Here is a 6,000-nt window from a genome sequence, read left to right on the forward strand (position 1 = left end):
CCAGAAATTAAAAGCAATTGAGTGAAACAGTTCAATGGAAGTAGGGACCAGGGGTAAAGGTAAAAGGCAACACTTTGTCTCCACTTCTCAGTCCATCGTAGTGCCCAGAGAATGTCCTTTTTGTCACTTCCTTTTGCCACATCACAGGAACTGGGCCCCCGCACCCCGCAGACGTACAGTGGTGAGACTGCAGAGGAGCTGGCACTGCCAGCTGACTGGACTACTTGCTCGTGCCTAGAGATCGAGGGAGAGACCTTCATTCCATGGCCATGGGGGTCTGGTGTTGGCCCCAGCAGTCTCTTTGTCCAACCCAGTGCCCTGTAGTCCATGATAGGAAATGTTTTTTCACCTAGTCAACATTTATTGAGTGCCTAGCATGAAGCAGGGGCTCTCACATGCCTTTTCTTACTTTCACCTCCACACAGCTCTGTGAAGTGGACATGTCATCCCCATTTTTATGAATGAGAATACTGGCCCAGAGAGGATGAATGGTTGGCCGGGGTCACACAAGTGATAGTGGCAGAGCTACATAATAGTGTGATTATCAAGTAGAAAGTGTGAGATCATCCCAATTTCTCAGGTGATTCTAGCCAGACTGGTAAAGTAGAATCTTTCCCAAGAATGCTCCTGTCCCCCCAGACCCTGTGACCCTGCATCCTTTCTGTGGCAGTCCTTCATCCATCAGGACATCTTTCCCCCAGTCATTAGGAACCAAGACTCTGTACCAACTTAGTATACAGAACGCAAGGTCCCTCAAAGGCAGGCAGCCAGCCCTCCCCCTGGTGACGAGGAAGGGCTGCCCAGGCCACGTGGTGCTGGGCCTTCCTGCAGACGCAAGCCACCAGACTGAGCTGCCTAGATTACCAGGAATCTGAGCCTGGAAGGGTCAGTAGGCGGCGGCTGCCAGCACTCATTTTCCTCAGGATGGGAGAAAAGTCCCTGTTGGACAGAGATTCAACACGAAAGCTCATTTCCAGAGTGGAGTTTCTCCTTTCTGATGCCCGGCCAGGACTCAGACAGATGTGTCTGGCATGCTTCCACAGGGTCAGGGGATGCCTCCAGAGGTAAAGAGTGGGGTGTTAGCAGCTGCTGGGGACAACCGCTCAGCTGTGGGGAAGGGGAGCAGCTCCAGAGACAGCCAGATTTTGCTGCCCAACTGTGTCTATCCTGGGTTTTGGGGGCTTTCTTGATTCCCTCCGAATGACTGAAGGGACTTACATGGTAAAACGTGCCTGTGAGCCCATCAGGCTTATGGGAGGTTTTCCTGTGCACACAAAAATCAACGTTCTCTTCAACCCCAACCCCTGCTAGAAAGTGGGCCATAATTAAACTGACTTGACAGGCTAAAAAAGACCCTGCTCTCGATGCCCTCGAAGCGCAGTCACACATTTTACGGATTTCGTGGCAGACATTAGTCATCTGTGATGGTACGACACAGAGGCAACACTAACTCCAATAAATGTCAGGCCTATCGCCTGTTTTTATAACGCTGAGGGTGCTGTTTTATTTACTGCCTAGCAGACCACACTCACATCTGGTTTCCTCAAGGGAATGCTATTTCATTTGGTTGAAGGATAGATGAATCTATTTGGTACGGTCCAGAATATTGTGAAACTATACTTTCCCAGGTTATAGTTTAGATGGGTTGTCTGCATGGTGGTAAAGGTAAGCACTTTCCTCTTGCCTAATCTCTTGGAAGGTTTCCTAGTCATATATTCACTCTCTAGGTGAGGTTTGTTCTTGCTGGCAGAACTTGGCATGCAGCTCTAGACTGGGCCTATGAGCATTAGCGCAGGTTGGAGATGTGTGCTGGGAGAGCGGCTAAGAAATAGGGCTTGAGGCTCAAGCAAACACTGAAGCTCTTGTCATTCAAGTGACAGTGCTCTTTGCATGACCAGCAGTGAGGATGGGAGCGTGAAAATCCTCACCACAAGGGACACCACAGCTGGAAGGCATCCATGTCCCCAGATTAGCAACCTAGGGATTTGTCTGCTCAAACCAGAAAGTGTGAACTTCCTTGATCAAATCAGCTCCAGGCCTCACAGCCTGGAAAAAGTGACCAGTAAGAAAATACAATGGCTCTGCTTTCTCTTGGAAATTTAGAAATTACAACGAACTCCAAACCCCACTGGGACGTGGGGTCCAGCAGCCTGGCCAGGCTCTGTGTTTTTCTCATGTTCACCTCACGCTCAGGACTGTCTTTGTGAGAAGGCGCTGTTGGGATTGAGCAGCTTTCTGTTACAACTGGCCACACACACACAAGTTGTCTCTGCATGCACTGCTCCTCTCTGGAGCTAGCACTTAATCAGTGTTTATTTTGGATTCATTTAAGGTGTAACCTTAGTCTCCTAATACATCTGTTTTGGGGAAGGGCCAAGTTACTGTACATCTTATTCTTTGAGCCTGCATTGTTGATACCTCATGCAGTGACCACCAAGTAACTATGTACCCATGTGTTAGGTATGATTACATCACTTGCATCCCATTCAGTATTTGGAATTAAAGATGTGAATGTTCTGTGACCAGAGCCAGGTTTGACACAGTTGGAATCAGCTCCTGGAGGAGTCCAAATCCTGAAAAATCTGGTCACCTGATCTGCATCTGGACTGAGTGTATTTTAGCCCAGAAAGAAATTAAATGATTTTATATTTAAAAAATGGCTTTATGTTTTTCCTTTGTCCTTTTACCTTTGCCCATGGCACCCTTGGGCACCACATATTACCTGACTCCTTCAGAGCCACTGAAGACTAGAAAACCTCTTCCCCGGTCCTCTCTCATCCTTCAGTGGGAACAGGTTGCCTTGGTGCCATCACTAGTTCTGTGCTTTCTATCAGAAAACAGTGGCTGCAGTATATTACAGCCAGTGGACAGGTCAAAACTACTTAGCATCTGAAAATCAGCTGTTATTTCAGTTCCTTGCCGGCTTTGTCCCTAATGGCCTGTATTTAGGAAACTTTTTGGTTAAAAGAAACAGTGTATGTTTCAGTTGGGTTCTCCAGAGCCCAACTGGTCAGACTACCCTGTCATTTGGAGAAAGATTGAGTTGAGATTCAATTCAACAGAGATTTACACACGTCAGGTGAGCTGAGCTTCTGGGATGGGAATCAGGAACAAGCGAGACCAGCACCAAGGCTCCTGGAGCTCACTTCTAATGGGGAACCTAACTTTTGACAATGCTCCCCAGAGGGTGAATATCAAAGGGGATACCAAGGGAACCTCGGGAATATATAACAAAGAGATTTAATCCATTATGAGGGATCAGTGAAAGCAACTCTAAGGAAGAGAAACCTGGAGTATAGCCACCCTTCTCACAGAGTACGGCAATTTATTTTTTTAATGGAGAAAATGGGAGAAACACGTCTTGAGTGCTCCCATTTCCATAAATAGTATCATCATCCAGCCAAATACAAAAGCTAGAAGCCCAGGAAACTGGCAGATTTGATCTGCTGTCCCACAATGGATCACAGCTAATATTCAACCCCTTGCGTGGTTCACTTTCTGATCTGGGCTGGCCTTTGATCTTTAATCCATAGAATGTGGCAAAGCTAGCAGCTTCCATTTTTACACTTAAGGGAAGCCAGCTGCCATGTGAGTCCAAGCTCCCCGAGACCACCAAGCTAACCACATGAAGAAGGTATGCAAAGGAGAACCAAATGACTGAGCTAGCAGAAAGAACTAAGATCATGGACATATGAGCTATTTATGCCAGCTGATTGGACAGAGCAAAAATTAGCTGTCCCAACAAGCCCTCTTCGAACTGCAGACTCATGAGCAAATAATAAAATGGTTGTCGTGTTAAGTCATTAATTACATTTTGTGGTAGTCTGCAGCAATAAACTACCAAAACAGCCTTTTCACCACATCCCCTCCATCACTGCTAAGTCCCGACAGTTTTACCTCCAGAACATCCTAAATCCATCTACACTCTCCATCTCCTCTGACACCATCTGCCTAAACTATCATCTTCCTCCGATAAAAACTTTCAGTAGCCTCACGAGTATAAGTAGTCTCTGTACATCGACTTCCAGCCCCGCCAGCATGCACACCTTACTGCAACTAGACAGATCATTTCACAGCATAAATTATATCACATCACCCTCTGGCTTAAAATATTTCAGTAGCTTTCTTTTGCCCCCAAAATAATTACCAAAGTCCTCAGCATGGCCTAATACTTAATAAGGCTCTACCAAGTTTCTGGCCTCTACCCCTGCTTGCCCTGTACATCCTTTTCTTTTCTGCCTACCAGCATTTTCACGACTACGCTCTGCTAACCCAGGGACTTGATGTGTACTGCTCCCTCTTTCTGGAGCCCTTTCCCACTCACCTGGCCCTCCTCCCCTCTTCACTAAGTGCCCCTAATAATCTTCCTAGGTTCCAGCTCACAAATCACTCTCACAGAAGCCTTCCCTTTACCCTAGACTGGGTTAAATCTCCTTGTAAAATACTCTCATTCCTTTCTTTCTTAGCACCTGTCATAACTATAATGCTATTTATTTGAATAATGACTTAGCTTGAGATTTAAGTGTTTGATTATTGCCTGTGTCCCCTACTAGTCTAAGTTCCAGTCTAGTTTTATTCAAGCTGAATCCTGAAGGGAATGATATGCCATCTTTCAGGACTTCCTCTGGATGTGTAGCCCAAACTGAAACTCCTCCCATCAAAAGGTGGGATGTGTTCACTCTCCTGGAAGCTGGACTCTATGGCTCCTTAATCAATGGAATACAGCAGAAATGACACTATGCTGCTTTTGAGGCCCAGGCCTCAAGAAACTTGGCATCTTCCATTTCCTGTCAGTTTTAATACTTTCTCTTGAATCCTGTCACCAAGTCCATGGAGAGGAACAAGACCGTTGGTCCTCAGTCTCAGATGAGCTCCCAGCTGACAGCACCAATTTGCTAGTTCTGTGAGGGAGCTATCTTGGTGGTGGAACTTCTAGCCTCCCTCCTTCCCTCAACAACCATACCAGCTGATACTACATGGAGCAGAGATGAGCTTTCACTATTGAACTCTGCCCAAATTGAAAAATTCCTGAGCAAACTGACTTTTTTTAAGGTATAAATTTTGGGTGATGTGTTATACAGCAATAGAAAACCAGATCAATCATGATGATAACCCTGTGAAGAAAGCCACTCTTTCTCAGGCAGGATCACAGAGCTCATTGTGATGCCCTGTCATCCCACCCCACTGAGCCCTGATTGGCCAGGAGCTCATGTTTGTTGACCTAGAGAGCGGGAGTCTGTGGTAGTCCCCAACCAAGCTGACTGTCCCCATCACTATGCTGATATCCAGCATTCTCTCTTGCTCATTACTGTCTATCCCCAGGGAACCGGCTGCTGGAGCTAACTGTGCTCCAGGGCTTTCCCCTAAGTGTACAAGGTAGCCTGTTCCAGCTGGTGGAGGTAAATGGTGAATGGCAAGAGATACCAAGCAGCCCCTCATGAAAAACCCTACAGAGGGGACAGAGTTCAAGGGAAGATTCAGGGATCACTGCCCCAGAGGAATGTGCAGCTTTGTCCAGGGTGATTCAGGTGAACATTCATATTTGATGGACAAAGTTCCAAGAAAGCTCTGTGCTGAGGCACACAACCTGTATAACTGCATCCTCTAGGCCCTCATACGCTGTCCAAAACAGTAGCCAGTAGCCACATAAGGCTATTTATTTATTTTTTAAATATTTTATTTATTTATTTTTAGAGAGAGGGGAAGGGAGACAGAAAGAGGGAAAGAAACATCGATGTGCTGGAGAAACATTGATCATTTGCCTCTTGCATGCCCCCAACCAGAGACGTAGCCTACAACCCAGGCGTGTGCCCTGACCAGGAATCGAACCCATGACCTTTCAGTTTTCAGGACAACTCCCAACTCTCTGAGCCATACCAGTCAGGGTCACATAAAGCTATTTTAATGTAAATTTTAAAGTTTTTAAAAATTTAAAAAGCAATTCCTTAGTTACATGAGCCATGTTTCAAGGTCCAAATAGCCCACATTAGCCAGTGGCTG

Source organism: Phyllostomus hastatus, unplaced genomic scaffold, assembly GCF_019186645.2.
Source record: "Phyllostomus hastatus isolate PE091 unplaced genomic scaffold, TTU_PhHast_1.1 phas_contig_150, whole genome shotgun sequence".
Taxonomy (NCBI): Eukaryota; Metazoa; Chordata; class Mammalia; order Chiroptera; family Phyllostomidae; genus Phyllostomus; species Phyllostomus hastatus.